Here is a 21,670-nt window from a genome sequence, read left to right on the forward strand (position 1 = left end):
GTCCCATGGAAGTCACCACGCTCAGACTCCTGGGTACCACTCCCAGGGCGGCGTGCTCCATTTGTCCTCTGTGTGTGCTCAGATGGTTTGACCCCGGAAACCTGGCAGTCCAGGCCAGGGGGACTCTGTGTTCTCCCTGCTGTGTTGTTTAGTGTGTGGTCATAGTTTGTGCAGGATGGAGGTTTATGGAATCATCCTTCATACTGATTCATCTGGAAAAAAAATGAAGCCCTAATTTTTTAAGCTGAGGAGCTCATGTGTATATGTATTTAGCACCTCAAGACAGGAGGAAATAATTAGTGGTTTGAGAACACGTTAACAAAAACCCAGAGCTTTTTCAACTTTCGGACCCATAATGTATGTGACTATAAAGTAACAAGCACACCAGAAGGGAACAATACTCTTCTGTGACCGGGAGGTTCCCCTCCACCCACTTCCTGAACCCCCTGGGATGACCACAGTATGGACTTCCTGTTCTATCCGGGGCCAAAGCCAGACAGTGAACTTCATGGAAGGTGCCCAGGACAAATGTGGGGCTTGGGGTCGCCTTTCCTACCTGGCCACAGCTGGAAGGGATTTCCATAAAACACCATTTTATTTAATTCGAAGTGATTTTCTGGCAGGCTTTTCTTCTCATTTGAAACCAAATATTTAAACAACCATCGCTTACAGGTCCTAACACACAAGCCGGTGTCAGAATGCTAAGGCGATGACAAGAGTGGAGCAGCTTTTGATGACAGGCAAGTAAGAAGTTTAGTTTTGGATTCCAGCCAGGCGATTCCCTTTTACTTATTTATCGATTATGTGATTTTTCCCAAGGTCAACAAGGATGTGGTGACAACTGATTTTTGTATAGCATCTCACATCCTCTCATTCTTCATCTTCAGGTTGGGAAGCATAACATATTCTCCTGTTAAAACTTATTCTTTTACCCAGTGAATTGATGAGAATAATATTCAAAATGCACTGGATAATTTTCAGTTCTTTGTAAACAAGCCCCTTCGGCGTTACTGTTGAATTTGGCAATTGTGGCCTGTGGGACTGGGAAGGGAGGGGCGTTCTTGCTGATTATGCATCTCCCCTGGGGAAAGGAGTTGCTGGATGTGGAATGAAGTGGTTTTGTTTTTAAGAGGTTGAATGAAAACACTCCGGAGGGCCTTGATAGATGAGCAAATATTTTGCAGGACAGGCATCTGTTTACTTTGCAGTAACCACAAAACGCCTGTAGGGGGAGTTTTCTTATTACTCTTTTTGAGTTACTAAATACAGAAAATAATCTCAGGGTTTTCTCCTTTTCCCAACTAATCTGCTTTGCTATGTTTTGCAGTGAGGGTAAATTGTTGCACAGACAATCTTTGCCTCCTGTCTAAAGGCTGGCCTCAGTGTATCCATGATTATGGCACATGGCAAGACAGTGTTTGTGGGCATCAGAAGATTTCAGGGAAACACGGAGAGAAATGGAGAATGTTTTCTTAAAAAAAAGTCTTGCACATCAGCAAGTTTGGGACTGAGGGCAGCCGGGGAGAAGCCCAGGGTGCAAAATGTAAGAAGGTTGTGAGAGAGTGCCTGCTTAAAAGTTGTGCCCGTCGCAGCCCTGGGGGTCAGACTTCCAAACTCTGGCATCCATGTCAAGCTGCTGGGCCCAGGGAAGCAGCAGGGGAGGGGGAAGAAAAGTGGATGCAAGGGGGGGAGGAGTGTGAGGATGAGGATGCTGGGTCCTGAGACTCTGCTCTCCTCCCTGGGGGGCTTGGAAGAAGGGGAGGGCTGGGGAAAAGGGACCAGAGGTCCCAGCTAGAATTTATGCTTCCATGAACTAAACCACAACCTTAGCCTCATGGCTATCCCCCCCACGGGAAGATAAAAGAAGCTCTCTGCTTGATACCCTAGTAAGAGGCAGAGAGAAGAGTGTTGGGTGGTGAGTCTAGGGAATAAGCAAGTCGGTGATGTCTGGTTTTTGGCAGGTGGCTAAGACAAAGCAGGATAGTCCAGGTCTTGGGACTCCAATGAAAACAGAGATTACCAACTTGCAGAAATGTAGGCGGCCAGCAGGACAGTACCCGAGGGGAATGCACAAGGTCGATCTGGATCCAGTTCATTCAGCAGCATGTCCAGGGGCCTGGGACAGTGGTACCCAGAGGAACAGTGCTGAGTGGACAGGGAGTTCAAGGTTGCTGAAGTCTTACCACAACGGACCAAAGCAAGTCTATGGCCTAACCCAAACCCAAGTAAAGAACTTCTCTCCAGGGGAACTCTTTAGTGAGAAGGACTGCAAAGTCACTTGACAGAGGGCATGGTCCAGAGAAGAGGAAGAATTGAGGCCACTAATATAATTACCCACAAAAGTGTTGGGAAGGATGTGGAAGAAGAGTGTGTACGAGAGGAGAAACTGAAAAAAAAAATGGTTTTGAAGGCAATTTGGCAACCTCTGTCAAAATTTTAAAATGAACATCCATTGCAAAAAATTTGTCCTGTAGTTATATTTACCAAAACACCAAGAGATATATAAGGAATTGCTTGCTGCAGAATAGAATGTTAGAAAGGGAAAACAGTCCAAATAAAGAAACAACTTAAAACTGATAAACTTCTGTTTGAGTGAAGTAGAATATATACATAAAATAGAATATGAATGATTGTCTGAAAGAATGCCATAGAATGATCTTAATGGTATTTTTTCAAGTGAAAGAAAACTAAAATGCTACGCGTTTAACATTACATTATTTGAGTAAAAATAAAAATATGGTTTTTCCGTGCTTCTTGATTATCTTTTAAATCATATGCATGTATGACTTTTCTAATAAAAATAAGCTTTGTAACGATTTTGTGTTCATTTTCAAATCTCAGACATTTCGAACAAAACCATTTCTTGGAATCTCGGGATTTTTAATTTAGAAATCCATACCTCAGGCTATAACTACAATGTGACTTTGGGAGCTGAATTTGGTCAATCTACTTAGAAGAGAAATAACTATTAGTAAGCAAGAAACTGATTCCAAGCTCTATATATTTTTAATTTCTATGAGTCTTATTTTTCCAGTCGTTATATATAAATCTTCTCTCAATGTATAGATAGAATCGAGAATACATTAAAAAGGACAAGCAGATCAAGCAAGTTCTTAGTTTCAGTTGGCTTTGTGGTTTCTTATTTTGCGTCTTTGTTACGTGCTCATAAATCTCCCAGCATGGTGGGTTACAATACAGCAGATGGGTTGTATCCATTTTCTCCTAGATCTTATCCCTAATTTTGTCCTCGGCAACTCCAAACAGGTATTCTACCCCACCAGCTCACTGAATGGCTACTTCGTGGTCATCTTGCCCACGTCCGTGGCAAATTTTTCTTTTTATGTGACCAGTTGGTAGCAAGCAATGCAGTTATTACTCCTCTTTCTTTCCTTAAAACCATCTCTCTCCATTTTTCTACTTTATTAGCTGCTCATTCTTATTCTCTTTTGCTGCCTCCTCTCTACAAAACTTGTCAATAGGCTGGACCTGGTAGCTCAGGCCTGCAATCCTAGCGCTTTGGAAGGCTGAGATGGAAGGACTGCTTGAACCCAGGAGTTTGAGACCAGCCTGGACAACATAAGGGGATCTTGTCTCTATAAAGAATCATCTGGGTGTGGTGGCATGTGCCTGTAGTCCCGGCTACTCAGGAGGCTGAGGCAGAAGGATCACCTGAGTCTAGGAGGCTGAGGCTGCGGTGAGCCATGGTTGTGCTACTACACTCCAGCCTGGAGTGAGACCCCAACAGAAGGAAGGAACAAAGGGAGGGAGGGAGGGGAGAAAAAGCTTTGTAAATAGAGGAGCTCTCTAGCCATCTGACCCTGGTCCTCTTCCGGTCTGTCCTCTTACTCTGGTTGATCTTATTCTTGTCCAGTCTCATGGTTTTAAGCCTCATCTAGGTACTGATGGTTTTTAAAATTGTTTCGTAGTTTTTAACATCTCCAGTCTAGACCCAGCTTCTCAGATCACACTCTTTCTTCAGTTCCCTATTCATCATCTACATTTAACAGTCACGGCAAACTTAATATTAAGAGAGAACTGTAGACTTCCCCATTGTACTTCCCCTATCTCACATTTTCTTTTTCTCAGTAAATAGCCATCCCTGATTTTTCATTCTTCTTGACACACATGCATGTTCTTAGGCATGTTCATTTCATCTGCCTACAAACTATGCGCCAGTTCTGGTCATGGCTTACTGTCCCGACCAGCTCTTGGCCTTGGTCGCCAGGGTCTTGGATCTGGTAACTGAAGCAGTTGAGTCACCTCAACTCTCCTCCTTGCTTCCACTTTTCTCCCTTGCTTCATTCTCCTTACAATAGCCTGGAAATTCACAGAGTGTAAAATCCAAATGCCTCAACAACTTCATAACTCTCTTTCAATAGGCCTAGATTCTTTATTAGGATCTTCAAGACCTTGCATGATTATCAGGTCTTTAGATTTATCATAGACCAGTGGCTGAAAGTCAAAGACAAAGAGGAAGTGATGAAAGAGAAAGGAAGGAACGTGTTATCAAAGGTAAAACGGAGGGCTGACTTTTCAACAGAAACTATGGAAGGCAGAAGACAATAAAGTGACATCATTAAAATGCAGAAAAAAACAAAGTTGGAAACCTAGAATTCTATATCCAACCAAAACATCTTTTAAAACTGGTGGGCAAATAAGGAGATGTTTTGGGAAATAAAACATTAATTTCAAAAAAATTAAATTCTCTTAGGAAAAAAATTGATCAGCAGTAGAATGAATAGCACCAGAAAAGACTCTTATGTGGATAAATAGAAATTACTATCAACAACATAAAACAACAACAATAGCAATGCGTTATGGAATTGCTAATATGTAGATAAGTAAGCTCTATAACAACAAAAACACAAAGGAGGAAATATAGTTAAGCTGTTTTAATATTCTTTGTTGTTCAGGAATTAGGTAAAAATATTAATTTAAAGTAGTGTAATATTTGAAGAATAAATATAATCTCTAGAGCAATCTCTAAAAAATAATAAGAGAATGTACAGTTAACATCCTAATACCTAAGAAAAATTATAATAGAAATGCTTGATAAATTAACAACAGCAAAAACTAAAGGCAGGAAAGGAAAAAACCAAAGAACTAAGGGAAAATGGGGCAAATAAAAACTAAATGAGAACATAGTAGGCTGGGCTGAGCGGCTTGGCCTGTAATCCTAGAACTTTGGGAGGCTGAGGTGAGTGGATTGTCTGAGCCCGCAGGTTCAAGACTAGCCAGGGCTGCTTGGTGAGACCTTGTCTCTACAATAAATAAGAAATTAGCCAGGCACGATAGCACATGCCTGTAGTTCCAGTTACTTGGAAGGCTAAGGCGGAAGGATCGCTGGAGCCCAGTGGGTTGATGCTGGGGTGGCCATGAGTGTGCCACTGCATTCCAGCCTGGGCAACAGAAACTCCAACTCAAAAAAGAAAAAAAAAAAGATGGTAGATTTAAATACAACATTCCAATAAAAAAAGCAAAGATTGTCAAACTGTATTAAAAAACACAAACCCCAAAAAAGACAATCCAATACCATTTACATGGAACACACATCACACTTAAAGACACAGAAAGGCTAAAAGTAAAAGAACAGAGTATGTTGTGTGTGTGTGCGTGTGCACGCGCGCGCGTGTGTGTGTACATATATAATCAATCAAAACACTAATAAAAAAGCTGGTGTGACCATATTAATATCACATATTATAGACTTCAGGCAATAAGCATTTTATGGAATACAGGTATATTTATTTCAAATGAAACAGTCAACGACCACTAAGACATAAGAATCTTATGTCTGTACACACCTAATGCCACAGTCTCACAATCTACAAAGCAAAATTTGAAAGGAATGAAGGGAGAGAGATTTTTCAAAGTGCACAGTCATGACTGGAGACTTTTTAACACACTTCATTCAGTAAAAAAGCAGACAAAAGAATCAATAGGGAGTAATACGATTAACCAACCTGGGCTAGTTTCCCATGCGTATACACCTACACACATATATAATTATATATAAACATATATCATAACAAAATATTTGATAAGTAACCAAATGTATATAATAGATATTATAATATAGAGTATATATAACATATAAAGCATAGAATTATGCATTACATAAATATGCATTAATACATTATATACATAAAACAGAATACATTTTCATTTGAGTTCCTTTAGGACAGTTATCAAAATTTATTATCAGATTTCAGAACATACAAATCTCAACAAGTTTAAGAGGATGAGAATCATAATTATATTTTATTCCTAACTTGGAATTAAATTAAAATGTAGTGAAAGGAACTTCAAGATCTGGATAAGATAGAGTAATTCTACTTCACTCTATTTCTCATGCTGATTACAACTAGAAGCTCTGGAAAGAATCGCTAAAACAACTATTTGAGGACTCTGAAAATTTTTTTAAAATAGCTGTGAGAATGAGGAGAGAATTCAAAACTTGAGAATGACGGCAGCAATGATAAATTCTCTGTTTTGCTTGTTCTATTTATTCGAAACTATATATAGTCTACAATTTGTTTGTTTTATATTTGCCTGGTATATAGTATTTTATCATTTGACTTTTAGCCTTTCATTGATAGGCTAAAAGTCAAATGATAAAATACTATATACCAGGCAAATATAAAACAAATAAAAGCTGAAATGTTTTTATTAATATTACACAAAATAGACTCCAAAATAAGGAAAATTGCCAGAAGTAAATAAGAACATCACAGAATGATTAAAGGGTCAGTTCCCAAACATGATATAGCTATCTTAAATGTGCATGCACCTAACATGAAAACTGATATAAATTAAAAGAGAGTCAAATCCACAATTATAGCCAGAGACTTCTACATTCCTTTCTGAATAATCACTAGAACAATTAGTCAGCACACCAGTAAAAATAGAGAAGCTCTGAAGAGCACTTCCCAACAAAAATAGAATACCCATTTTTTTCCAACAGTATATTCACCAAGAGAGATTATATTCTGGGTCACAAAAAAACCTGTAACAAATGCAAAAGAATTGAAATTATAAATAAAAAATATATTCTCTGACCATAATGAAGTTATATTAGAACTCAATTACAGAAAATTATGTGGGAAATTACCAAATATTTAAAAATTAGATATGTATTTCTAAATTTTAGAAATAAACGATTCCAAGAGAAAGTATCAAGGGTAGTTTGAAAATATTTTAAACTGAATGCAAATGAAAATACAACTTATAAGAAGGTGTGGGTTGCACCCAACGTGGCTCTTAGAGGGACATGTGTCACATTAAATAATTATATTTAATAATAAGAAGAAAGGTTTCAAATCAATCATCTGATTTTCTACTTTAAAAGTTTGAAAAAGAAGAGCCAACTGAACCCAAAGCAAGCAGAAAAAAGGAAATAATAAAGATAAAAAGCAGACAGAATATTGTCTAAAATTGACCCCTATTCAGGTCTTAAGTCTAGCATTAGAAAATTTCAAAGGGTATGAAAGACAGCATATAGTTAATGCACTGTAAGTATGTTAGACCCCAAACAAAAAGACACCTGGGAAACTCCTCACATTTGAAATATTTTTAAAGCTCACTTTAAAACAATGCATGTTCAAAGAAAAATATTGAAAAAGTTTTAAAAATATTCAGAACTGAAATATAGAACATCTAAAGCAGTAGATGTAGAACATCTAAAGCAGTAAGTCAAGAGAAATTTAAGTTTTTGATGCCCGTATTAGAAATAATGAAAGATTCAATATCAATGAGATAAGTACTCACAAGTCATAGAAAATGAATAGCAGAATTAGTTTAGAAAATGGGAAGAAAAAGGCACAACTGATTTTAGGAATGAATGAGTCCTAAGTTTAGACACTACAGAGATTAAATAGCTCACAAAAGAATATTATATGTCAAATATTTTATTACATGTCAAAAATGGAAAAATTGAATAAAATGGATGCATTCCTAGAAAAATACAACTTCTCAAAACTCAGAATAGACACAAGAAAAAATAGAAAGCATAAACAGTTCGGTGGTCATTAAGAAAATTAAAATTGCTGGGCTCGGTGGCTCAGCCTGTAATCCCGCGCCTTTGGGAGGCTGAGGTGAGTGGATTGCCTGAGCCCGCGGGTTCGAGACCCGCCTGGGCAGCGAGACCTCATCTCTACAATAAATTAAAAAAAAAATCAGCCGGGTGTGGTGGCGCATGCCTGTAATTCCGGCTACTCGGAAGGCTGAGGCGGAAGCATCGCTGGAGCCCAGCAGGCCGAGGCTGCGCTGGCCGGGAGCGGCCACTGCACTCCAGTCTGGGCAACAGAGTGAGACTCCAACTCAAAAAAAAAAGAAAATTAAAATTTTGTCAAACAGAAAATGCCAAATCCAGATCCCTTTGTACATAAGTTTTACTAAAGGTAAGAAAAAAGACAATTTCAATTTATCCCAACTATTCCAAAGGAAAGGAAACACACACACATACACATGCACACACACACACACACACGAGCACATGCTCAAAGGAATACTCCTAGATTCCTCTTATGACAACATGCTGATACTAAAACCAGATATGCATAGTATGAAACAAAGTTGCATATCACATCTCTCTCATGAACATAGAAACAAAAATTTTAAACAAAAATATTAATAACAAATAGAATCCAGCAATATAATAAAAGGTAACACATCTTAAGTAACTCATATTTATACCAGCAATGTAGTTCTGATTTAATAAGAGGAAATCAATTAATATTATTCGCTAATGTACAGATCTCAGTTAAAAAGTCTTATGTTAATACTTTAATGAAAGGTCAATTTATCATAAAAAAATCTTAGCAAACTAGGAAAAGAAGGAAAAGATATATCTTTGCCTGATAAAAGGCATATAAAATTTATAGTAAACATTATATTAATAATGAAATTTCAAAAGCTTTGTCTTTAATACTAAGAGAAGAGAAAGATGCTTGCTATTCAACACCTAATCAAAACTTTATTGTAAATATTAACGATTGCACCAAGACAAGGAAAAGAAATAAAAGGTGACAGCATTGAAAAGAAAGAAATGACATTGCCATTAGTTGCTGTTGATAATTATCTATATAGAAAACTTTAAAAATGTGTCTCCCTATAATTGAAATAATCAATTAGAAAACATAATTGCAAAAATATAGTTTTAGTAACAAAAATTTACATAAATCACCTTTGATGGAAAGAATTTTAAACCCACCTAAATCAATGAAGAAGTATAACAGGCATTTGAATAGAAAGACTCAGTAAGATAAAGACATAAATTATTTATAATTGTTTTCTAGCTATTCCGTAGAATTCCCCCAAATGCTAATAGGTTTTTTTAATGGAACATGTATATATGTACAATATACCCATGTATCTATATATGAATATATGTATAATATAAATATATGTATATACAGGAATTTATATATGAATATATATGTGTGCATGTATATTAATATATAGGAAAAAAGCCCAAAATAGTCATGATACTTGTGAAGGACAAGACGGATAGGAAGTAGCTTGCCTTATCAGATTTCTGTCTTATGAGAGAAAGTGTCAGAAATTAAGATGTTTTGGAATTGTCATGGGCCTAGATCAATACCCTCTGGGCTAGGATAGAAAGAAACACTGACAGGCAAAAACGTGGAAACCTGATTCATGCCAGGGTGGGCATGAGAGATCAGTGAGAAAAGGAAAAGCTGTTTAGTAAAACAATCAGGGGCCAATTGTTGTTTTTATGGAAAGCAATGAAACTTGACTCCCACTTCATACCTACTCCAAAATCAGTTGCAGGTGGCTTAAAGACTTAATGATAGTCCCTTGTCTTCTAAAAGTTATTTTAGTTTGCTCTTTCATATTTATGATCTAAGGGTAGGAAAGGACTTTTAAAAAGGCACAGAATACATATACCATAAAGGAAGTGATTGATGCATTCTATATTTTCCCTAGAAACTTTTGTTTATCAAAATGCAGTTCATTTTTATGAACTTTTGTTCATAAAAATTCAAGTCATACAGTAGGAAAAGATATTCACAACACATATCACTAAAAAAGGACTTATAACTAGAATACAAAAGGATTCCTACAAACCAATTTTTTTAAATGTGCAAAAGATACAAAGAGGCATTTTTCTGAAAATAAAGCACAAATGGCAACTAAACGTATAAAATGCTGCTCAAACTCAGTTATCAGAAATTTGCAAATGCGGAAATCACAGCGAGATATTATTTTCCTTCTAACAATTGGGTGAACATTTGGAAGTCTGATGACACACAGTGTTAGTATGACTATGAATCAGCAAGGACTTTTCTTTACTACTGGACAAACATAATGTGCAGCCACCACTTTGGAAAATAGTTTGGCATTTAAAAAATAGGAATATTTGATCAAATAATTTAGCTCTTAGATACGCAGCAGAAGTGCTTGTGTAAGTGTCAGGATACATGCACACAAATATCCATAGGGTATTGCTCATAATAGCAAAACCAGAAATCACCCTGAATTCATGAATAAGAAAATGGATTAAGAAATCTTAATAAAAGTCTTAAAATGGGCAATTAAGAAGCCATAGAAATACAGCTGCATGCAACAGTACAAATGAATCCTAGAAATCCTGGAATAATCCATACAATATATCATTTTATATGCTTCAGAAACAAACAGAAATACATGGTCTAACTAAAAAAAAAAAAAAGAAAACAAATGTGCAATAGATAAAAAATTTAGGGTAGTTACTTCTAGGAAGTTACTTCTAGAAGTTACTTCTAGGAGCAAAGAATGGACTTGAAGAGGTATATTACAGGAGCCAAGTCTTTGGCTTTATTTTGGTGTGGGCTCATGGGTCTAAATTTTCCTATTATGCTTTATATCATATGTGTTTCAAATATTCTCTCAAGTATACACATGAAGAGCTAAAAAGAAATGTGTACCATATAGTTCTGGATTATTAAAAATGCACCTTTAGTGTTGAGCTTTCTGTTGGCCCAAGCAAAGAAGTTAATAAGCTTAGTTCATGAGATCCTTTGTGCAGCTAAACACATACTAGTTGTTCAGGAGAAGCAGTTCTACCCATTAGTGAAGATAAAGTAATTGTTGAATGAACATATTTTCTCTGAAAGAAAAGCATAGCTTAATGGGGTGTTACAAAAATTCTTTTATCAGCTCCTCCCCAACACATGAATTTTGCAAAAAGGTCTTAGGATCTCCTTTCTCAGATGCTCCAGGGTACTGCGTCCAAAGTCACTAATAACTGATAGTGAATCCAGAATGGATCTAGTTCTAGAATGCATTCGTAAGAACTGGGCACATCTGGCCACCTCTCTTGGTGTTCACTATTGTTAGTTACTGAATGCCATCTCCCAATGATTGCTTGGTTTCTGCTAATATTTGCCACAAAAAATGTTTGTTTGAATGTATCTTATCAAAGTAATGTTTGTAGTTTGGATTAGTTGCTGCTCGGTTAAAGATTTGTATAATCAGCTTATTTTAAGATTAATTCATGAAAAAAAACCCTCTGCAAATTCCTATTATCACTTAATTTGTATAAAGATATTTGCTATATTTTAACAGTGCAATTAAGATTAATATGGGTTCCAACACCATAAGGTCAAGTAAACATGGATTGGATGATACTCTAAACACTCACTTCTGATCTTCAGATATTATTAGGCAGCCCAGATCTTGTGATTTTGCAGAACAGCAAAAAGGTCAGGAGTGAAATAAAGCATTCTCCGATGCTGTCGAGGGAACGGTGCCACCCTGGGTCAGCATGTTCATCACTCTAGGTCTGAGAAATGGCAGTTGATTCCCAGGGTGAAGGAGGAGAGATAGAGCCCTGGAGGTGGAACCCCCATTGGTCTGATGTCACAGCACAGAAAGAAGCTTGGGTGTCTGTGCGGTCCAGGTTTTTCTCAGGAGCACCTTTTCTGTGAGCCTGTGCCTGTTGGCACCTCTCAAAACACCAGATTTCACCCTTTCTGAGGCCTTTCATTCTGCTACCTGCCTTACTTTCTGGAATTCTTTTGGCAGTTGTATTACTTGGAGTGAGCTTTGCCATGATTTTGATGGAATTGAGCAATGTTTTGATATTTTACATGACCTGGATTGTAATGTTCCCATAGTGGGTTGACTGGTGGTCCCCCAAAGTTTACATGCGTGTCCAAATCCCTGGCAACTATGAATCTGGTTTTATTTGGAAAAAAGTCTTTGCAGATGTAATCGAGTTAAAGTTCTGAGGATGAGATCATCCTGCATTACACTGGCGGGGTCCCACATGCAATGACAAATGTCCTTATACAAAGCAGAAGAAGACACACATGAGAAGACACACAAGAGAAGAAGGGGCAGAGATTGAGGTGATGCCTCCATGAGCCAAGGATTGCTCGGAACCATCAGCAGCTGGAAGAGACAAGGAAGAACCTTTCCCCAGAGCCCCTGGAGGCAGCATGACTCTGCTGATACCTCAATTTCAGACTTCAGGCCTCTGGAATTCTTAGAAAGTATATTCCTATTGTTTTCAGCCATCCAGTTTGCAATAATTTGTTATAGCAGCTCTAATAAACTGATACACCCTTAAAACATTTTTTGCGTAAATTCTGATGTTTATGCATACATAATTTTTAATAAAAATAATCAAATGTATATGTGTCTGGGTTTTAAAACCCCCCTGACAGATTACAGCAATTCCAACTCTTTCTCAGTCTAGACATGTGGCTTAAACTCCCCTGCATTCATCCGACAGACTGGTCAACTGGCTTTACTTTAGTCAAAGCATTTAAAAACCTTGCAAGTTTGATCCAATTTACTAAAACGTTGCCCAAGTGACTTCATTCTTAAGATACAGTGGTCTACCTTATCCATGAGGGAGGTATCCCAAGACTCCTGGTGGATATCTAAAACCCTGGATGGTCCTGACCCCTATATATGCTATGTACACATTTCTTTTTCCTCCTTCACAATCTCACAGATAGAAGATTCATTCTCACCATAGATCTTAGCAATCTCAGCATACAATTTTCTCTCTTTCCTTAAGTTGTAACATTCACCTTTTTACTTCAAGGTAGTACTTTACAGTTCCTCTTTGGCATATTCAAAACATTATTACTTTACTTCTGTGCTTTGGGGGTCACTTTTAAGAAAAATAAGCAACTTGAACATAAGCAACGCCATACTTTGACCGTAATCTGACAGCCAAGATGGCTCCTAAGTGATTAACTGGTGGGTGGCACAGGCAGCGTGGACATGCAGAACAAAGGGTTGATTCACGTCCTGAGCGGGACAAAGTGGGGTGGTTCGAGATTTCCTCATGCTACTCAGAACAGCGCGTAACTGGAAACTTAGGAACTGTTTATTTCTGCAATTTTCCATTTATATTTTCTGATTGCAGTTCACTGTGGGTAACTGAAAATGTGGATAGCAAAACCGCTGATAAGGGGAGTGACCATCATGATTTCAATTTGTTGGATTCCTTTTCTGTCCAGGTTCATGTAAGAATCCTCCTCTAGTTTTTCCTGTTCAATCATACTGTACAATCACGAGACAGAGAGAGAGAGAGAGAGAGAGAGAGAGAGAGAGAGAGAGAGAGAGAGAGAGAGAAAGACCTCGTTTGGTGCTCCAGTTTTTTCTAACCTGGAAGGAGACAGACAGGTATTTGGACATCCTGGATGGTGATTCGAGCTACAATGACGGCTCAAGTGAGAGTAATGCTGGTGTGTGGGATGGCGAGATGTCTTCCCTTGTGGGCAGTGCTGTGGATAGTATGTTCTGCCTTAAACTAAGAGCTCTCCACTTGTGCTGCCCAGGGTCACCCCCAGATCCCTTCCACACATGCTGTTGAACACGTGAAATGCGTCTAGTGCAATAAGTAACTGGATATTCAATGCTAAGATTTCATTAACTTTCATTCATTTTGGCTTAAGTACCCCTATCTGGAGAGGAGTTTTGGAAAGACCATCTGTGCTCATTCTTGAGCTTAGGTACTTTGCCATTCCAGGTGTCTTCATTGCCTCTGGCTGCTACAACCAAATACCTTATAAACAACTGGAATTTATTGCCTACAGTTCTGGAGTCTGAGGAGTCCCAATCAAGGTGTCAGCAGGCTATGTTTGGGAAGGGGGCTGCTTTCTTGTTCGTAAACAGCATCTTCTCATTGTGTGCTCATATGGTAAAAGGTGTGAAGAGTCTCTCTTGAGCCTCTTTTATATAGGCACTAATTCCATTCATGAGGGCTCTGCCTCTATGGCCTAGTCACCTTCCAAAGGCCCTATCTCATAATATTAGGACTAAGGATTTCAACACACGGCTTTTGGAGAACACAAACATTGAGACTATAGCATCAGGCGTTGCCTAGAAAACTTCTGGGTCACAAAAATGATGCCATTTAATGGGAAATTTAAGAAGCCACGTTGAATCCATCCATGAGTCCCAGAGGATGAATTTAGGAAAATGAATGATAACCTTTAATCAGGTCATGTGATCTTCCCTCATACTTTGTCCAAGGTCAGGGGAATCAATGTGCTAGGAAGTTCTGCAGTTTGCAGGCATCTGTGTTCTTTAATGCGAGGCAGACATGTGGATTGCCGGTGTGCCAGTGGGATCCTGGCCTGCTCTGTGCAGAAGCCAGGCTCTGCACAAGGTCCACAGCCCTCTGGGGGAGGTGCCACCTAGGCAGCATGGGGCATCACTTTACCTGCCTTTGTGTGAAATTTGATGCCATGATGTTCAAGAAAAAGACCCACAGCTGGGTCGGAGATCGAGGACAGTGTGCCAGAGGGTGGTCGATAGCATCCAGAACCTGCATCCTACATGGGAGCTTCCTAAAAAAAAGTCGACTGAAAAGCAAGTTCTAACACAATCGGTGGTTGCCTTAGCAGTACTTTGTATAATGAAATCATAGGGAACAGAAAAATCCCTATTCTCCCGTAATTTATATAAGCTGTTTTTAAGTCACAGGAGGGTAAATTCCATTTAGAGTTTGCACATGGATGTGTGGAATTAGCAACTCGAATATGACTTTCTACCACTTGACTCCAGGCTACCTGGCTTTCCTAAAGAGCACGTGACCCACCGGCAGCTGTGGGATTCCTGGGGGGTGGAATGATGGGGCGTCCCCTTTTTGAGTTTGGAAAGAGCCTGGATTCTCCTATTAGTGGGAGAATTGGAGCAAGAGAATCCTGGAAAGAGCTTGGTCTGTAGTGTCATGTGGTTCTTGGAGGAATGCCATTTTCAGCCCTGATTCATTCAGTCATTGCACACATTTAAGTCCAGGGAGTTGCCCAATGTGTAGACTGGGCTTTCTCTGCCCCTGAGTCTGGCACAGGAGGAAGAGACACAAGAACAGGGAGGCTTCCTCCTTCTTTCTTCAGGGGAGCCAGGCAGTGGAGACTTGCTGCTGTCTTGCTGGCTCAGGAGGCTGAAAACCCTTGTAGTCCACACAGAGTGCCGGCAACGACAACGAGCCTTCATGCACTAACCGGGACAAATGACAACCCAGCAGAGGAGAGAGAGGGATATCGGTCAGAGTCAATACAGCACAGCTCAGCTTGGCTCACATTCTAGAAAATTACACCAGTTGCTGGAGACTGGAGGCCTCTCAGGACCAGCCTCTTCCCTCCTGTGTTTCTTTTCAGTGTCATTCTTGTTCCTTCTGTCTTCTGACACGATGGTTCTCCAAAGAGCTACGACCCTAGTGCCCTTGAAAGTCTCCCCTATGGTGAGTAAGTCCCCAGTCACCCAGTCTCTCCACTTCCTGCCTAACTGAGACACACGCAATCATGGCCTAGGACCTCACTTCTTTCTGAGCATTCTTAAGCGAGTACTCTGTAGGCGTGTGCTGTTCAGGAAGGAGAATTATTGTTCTTTCACTTCCAATGTGGTTTTCAAGGGACGTGTCTTAGATGTAGAGACACCAAAATGCTGAAAGTGCAAGAATAGGCCCAAGATATGCCATAGATATATCAACCCCCAAAGCCAGTGCACCTGCACTAATGCCAGATAGACTTTTCAGATAAGAGATATTATGAGAGAGAAAATGAAAGATCTCATAAAGATAAAAGGATCATTTGAACAGGAAGGAATAGTATCCTAAATGCAAATGTAACTATTAAAATAGCTTTAAAATGCATAAGCCAAAATTTGTCAGACCTAAAATAAGGGATAGAAAAAGCGCAAAATAATATTTGGATATTTTAACACACCTCTTATCTACTGAAAGAACAATAGGTTGAAAGAACAATAGACAAAAGTAATCAGTAAAGATACAAAATTATAAAATTTGAAAAACACGACCACCTAGGTTAAATAAATATGTAGGACACTATATTCCAAAGTTTCAGAATACACAGTATTTTAGTACCTGTTTAGTAAAATAGACCATATTTAGATCCCTAACGCAAGTCTCAAAAAATTCCAAAAGATGGAAATCTTATAATAAATATTGTTTGACCACTGAGCAATTATATTACAATTCAGTAACAGAAAAAAGTAGAAATCTTTAAATGTTTAGAAATTTAAAATGCATAGTTATAAAGACATATGAGGTTAGGAGAAATTAAAATGAAAATCAGAAAGCATAGATATATACATACATATGCATATATTTATTACATAAACACATATACACACATATATGTATGAATTTATATGTGTATGTGTGTATGTATGTGTATGTATGTACTTAAAAATCAGTGCTCTGGGCGTCCACCTCAGGAAGTAAGGGAAAAAGTAGTAAGTTAAACTCAAATAAAATAGAACAAGCAATAATGGTAAAAGCAGGTATCAGTGAAATACGAAATAAACATATAAGAGAAAAATGAATAAAACTAAAAAGATGGCAGCCTACAGAAACCAAGATAATATTAAGTGGATTAAAACTTTATGCCACTTAGCATAATGTCTTCTCTTTTCATTCATGGCAGGATTTTCTTTTTTTTTAAATGATGGACAATATTGCATTGCATGTACATGCCACATTTTCTTTATCCATTTATTCACTGATAAACATTTAGGATGTTCCCATATCTTGACTATTGGGAATAATCCTGCGATGAAAGTGGGAATTCAAATATGTCTTCAACATATTGATTTTTGAGAGATATATATCTGTTAGTGGTATGGCTGGATCATATGATAGTTTTATTTTTAAGTTTTTGAGAAATCTTCATACCATTTTCAACAGTGGCCTCATCATTTTACTTTTCCACCCAGTTTATAAGGGTTCCAATTTTCCCCCATTTTTGTGAACACTTATCTTTTCTTTTCTTTTTGATAACAGCCATTTTAAAAGTTATAAAATGATATCTCATTGTGCTTTTGAATTGCATTTCTCTGATGATCAGTGGTATTGAACACCATTCCATATTTTTGTTGGCCATTTGTATGTCTTCTTTGGAGAAATGTCTATTTTTGTCATTTGTCCATTTTAAGTAATTTATGTTTTGCTATTGAGTTTAGCAGATTTTGGGCGGGGGGATATTCATCTTATCAGATATATGACTTTCAAATCTATTCTCCCACTTCAAGTGAAATAAACCAGGCGCAGAAGAACAAATACTGCATGACTCCACGTATGCAAAGTATTTAAAATAGCCAAACTCAATAGAAGCTGAGAGTAGAGTGGTGGTTTCTAAGGGTTAGGGGGTGGAGAGAATGAATTGTTCAATGAGCATAAAGTTTCCTTTATGCAAGATGAGGAAATTCTAAATGCCTGCTGAGCAGCATAGTGCAAAAGAGTCCATAACAGTGTATGGTGTGCTTAAAAAAAATCATTGAAAGGGCAAATCTCATGCTAAGCGTTCTTACTACAAAAACAAGAGAAAACAAAAGCAGAAAACAAAAAGGCATGAAGACACTTTTGGAGGGGATGGATACGTTTATTACAATAACTATGGTAATGGTTTCATGGATGTATACATATGCCCAACCTCATTAAATTGCATACATTAAGTATGTACAATTTTTTGTATATCAATTATATCTTAGTAAAGCTGTTAGAAAACAAAAATCATTATGCCATTAAACTTGAAAACAAATCAAGTGGGCAAACTCTTTGAAAAACACAAGAGAAAACAACATAAGACAAAAAATGTCAATAGTAGTTACATCTGTGATTGTATCAACAATGAAAAATTTCTCAGAAAGAGAATTCTAAGCCAAGTGGACTTACTGTTGAATTTCACCAAGCATTTAAGAAAGAAATTGACCTTTTCTTAATTAAAATATTAAAGATAATTGTTTAATGATGTCTGTATAACCCTGTTACCAAATGTAACAAGAAAGATAACATTGCACATAAACAAATATGCAAATATTCTAAATAGACATTAGAAAACAAAATTCAGCAGTATATAAAAAAGATACCATACCATAACCCAGTGGAATTTTCCCCCAAATGCAATAAAATATAAATAAAATTGCTATAATTGTCAATAATCAATCTATGTAATTCATTATATTAACAGAATAAAAATCTATGAACATGTCACTATATACAGAAAAATAATTTTGTAAAATTAAATGTTTATGCATGATAAAATATATCAGAAAATTAAAAATAGAAAACAAAATTCTTTTTTATTTTAAAATTTTTATTGTAAAAATGTGGGGTACAATTCAGTTAGGCATACAAATGGTCATTGTACAGGTAAAGTCTGGGCCTCACTTTGGTCCCCACCTTACCTGGTTTGAGATCAGGTATCCTTATTGATGAAGTGTGTCTCCTCCCTCCCCTCCCCCCATAGTTTCCCACTACTGCCAATCCCTTTCTTATAGTATTATGATAATTGTTCAAGGTTCCCTCATGAGTGAGAGCATATGGTACTCAGTTCTTTCTGTGATAGATCATTCACTATTATAGTCTCTAAGTCCATCCAAGTTGCTGCAAAGTTAATAATTTCATCTTTCTTTATGGCTGCATAATACTCCATCATGTATATGTACCATATTTTTTTATTCAATCCACTTTCAATGGACAGTATGTTGATTTCATTTTGCTATTGTGAATAATGCTGCAATAAACATGTGTGCACAGGTATCTTTTTCATAGAGTGATTTGAGTTCTTCTGGGTGTATTCCCAGAATGGGGATTGCTGAGTCGTATGGAAGGTTGATGTTTTAGATCTTTTAGAAATCTCCATACTGTTTTCCACAGACGTTGGACTAGTTTGCCATCCCACCAACCATGTAGAAGTGTTCCCTTTTCTCCACATCCCCTCCAGCATCTGTTTTTTTATTATTATTATTATTATTATTATTTTGAGTTGGAGTCTCACTCTGTTGCCTGGACTGGAGTGCAGTGGCTGCTCCTGGCCACCGCAGCCTCGACCCGCTGGGCTCCGGCGATCCTTCCACCTCGGCCTTCCAAGGAGCTGGAACTACAGGCGTGCGCTAGCACGTCCGGCTCATTTTTTATTTTATTGTACAGAGGAGGTCTCACCAAGTTGCCCAGGCGGGTCTCGAATCCGCGGGCTCAGGCCATCCACTCACCTCAGCCTCCCAAAGGCGCAGGATTACAGGCTGAGCCACCGAGCCCGGCTGTTTTTTAAATTATTGATGATGACCATCCTGACTGGAGTTAGGTGATATCTCCGTGTGGTTTTAATTTGCATTTTTCTGATGATTAGTATGGTCGAGCATTGTTTCATGTATCTGTTGGCCCCTCGTATGTCTTCTTTTAAGAAGGGTCTATTCATATATTTTGCCCACTTTTTAATAGGGCAGCTTGTATTTTTCTTTTTGGCACGTTTGAGTTCCTTGTAGATCCTAGATGTTACGTCTTTGTCAGATACACAGTTCGCAAATATTTTTTTCCCAGTCTGAGGGCTGTCTCACCACTCTCTTGATGGTTTATTGTGCTTTGCAGAAGCTTTTCAGTGTGATGAGGTTCAACTTATCTCTCTTATCTCTTATGACATGGGCATTTGGGGTTTTGATCAGGAATTGATTGCCTATTCCAATTTTCATAAGGGTGTCTCATGCCTTTTCTAAGATTTTTACAGTTTGAGTTCTATGTTTAGGTTTTTGATCCATTTAGAGTGGTTTTTGTATATGGTGATAGGTAGGGGTCTTGTTTTAATCTTCTGTATGTGGGCAGGCAGTTTTCCCGGCACCATTTACTGAATAGGTTCTCCTCTCCCCAGTGGGTGTTAGTGGAGGTTTTGTTGAAGATGAGTTGGTTGAGAAATTGAGGCTTCACTTTCAGAATCTCTTTCCTGTTCCGTTGGTCTATATGCCTGTTCTTGTACCCGTACCAGGCTGTTTTGATTATTGTAGCCTTATAATAGAGTTTAAAGTCTGGAAGTGTAATACCTCCTGCTTTATTTTTTTTTTTTGCTGAGGTTTATTTTGTGTACTCGTGGTTATTTATGTTTCCATATGAATTTCTGCATTGTCGTTTCCAGGTCTGAGAAGAACGATGCTGGTAATTGACTTGGTATTGCACTAAATCTGTAGATTGCCTTAGGTAGGACGGACATCATAACAATGTTGATTATTCCAATTTATGAGCATGGAATATTTTTACTTTTGTTTGTTTCATCTTTGATTTATTTGAGCAGTGTTTTATAGTTTTGTTGCAAACGTCTTTCACTTCTTTGGTTAGGAAGATGGAGAGATATTTCAGTTTTTAGTTGTTTTTGCTAAGAAAAGAAAATTCTTAGTGTGATGAAAGACTGATAACAAAAATTTGAAAAAAAAATCTTACAGCAAACATTAACTTACCTATAAAATTGAGCTTTCCCTTGGGGTCAAGAATAATACGAAGATAAACAGCATAAACACATTTATTCAACATTGCACTGAAGATTATAGTTCCGTGAAATAAGGAAAGAATATTTCTTTAAATAATAGATTTATAAAAGGAGAAAGCAAAACTGATATATGCATATAACATGGTTGCATGAATATAATTTTCAAAAGAGTCCACCAAGATGCTATTGACAACAATAAGTGAATTTGGTAAAGTTGCTAAATACAAGGTCAATACACAAAAATAAACTGTATTTTCATGTGCTAGCAACAAACAAATAAAAATAAACATTTACAAAGTGCATTCAGGGGTAATCCCTTTGGGTCTCCTCCCACTATGGGAGGTTTTTTTTGTCCTCTGAATAAATCCTGCTTTCTAAAAAAAAAAAAAAAAAAAAAAAAATCAAAACATCAAACACCTAAAAATAATTTTCCGAATGATACGCAAATCTCCTACATTGAAAACTATAAAACATTCCTGAAATGAAAGAAAACCTAAATAAGGGGAAAGGTATGCTGTGTTCATGAATGAAGTGACTTACTCTTATGTTAATTTCTCCCAAATGATCTTTGGTGCAATGGCATTCCATTAAAGATTTCGGCAGTTCTTTTTTTTAGTAGAAGTTGACAGATTATTCTAAGAATATATATATCATATATGCTTATAGTATATTATATATATAAAATAGACCCAGGAGAATCAAGGAAATACTAAAGAAGAAAACTAGAGGACTTACACTATAAGATACCAATATTTTTTTTTTAAGACGTTAAATTGTGGTAATTCATTGCAGCAGTCACAGGGAACGAACTCAGTGGAGATGCTGAGTAGATTGTGTTACACATAAGTCTAGGGTTTCAGGGACTCTTACTTCCCTTCTCTTAGTTGTCATTCATTACTTGTCAAAATGACAGTGCTCTTTTGGCAGCC

The sequence above is a fragment of the Carlito syrichta genome, unplaced genomic scaffold (genome assembly GCF_000164805.1).
Source record: "Carlito syrichta isolate Samal-C Ts95f unplaced genomic scaffold, Tarsius_syrichta-2.0.1 Scaffold308151, whole genome shotgun sequence".
NCBI classification, from domain to species: Eukaryota; Metazoa; Chordata; class Mammalia; order Primates; family Tarsiidae; genus Carlito; species Carlito syrichta.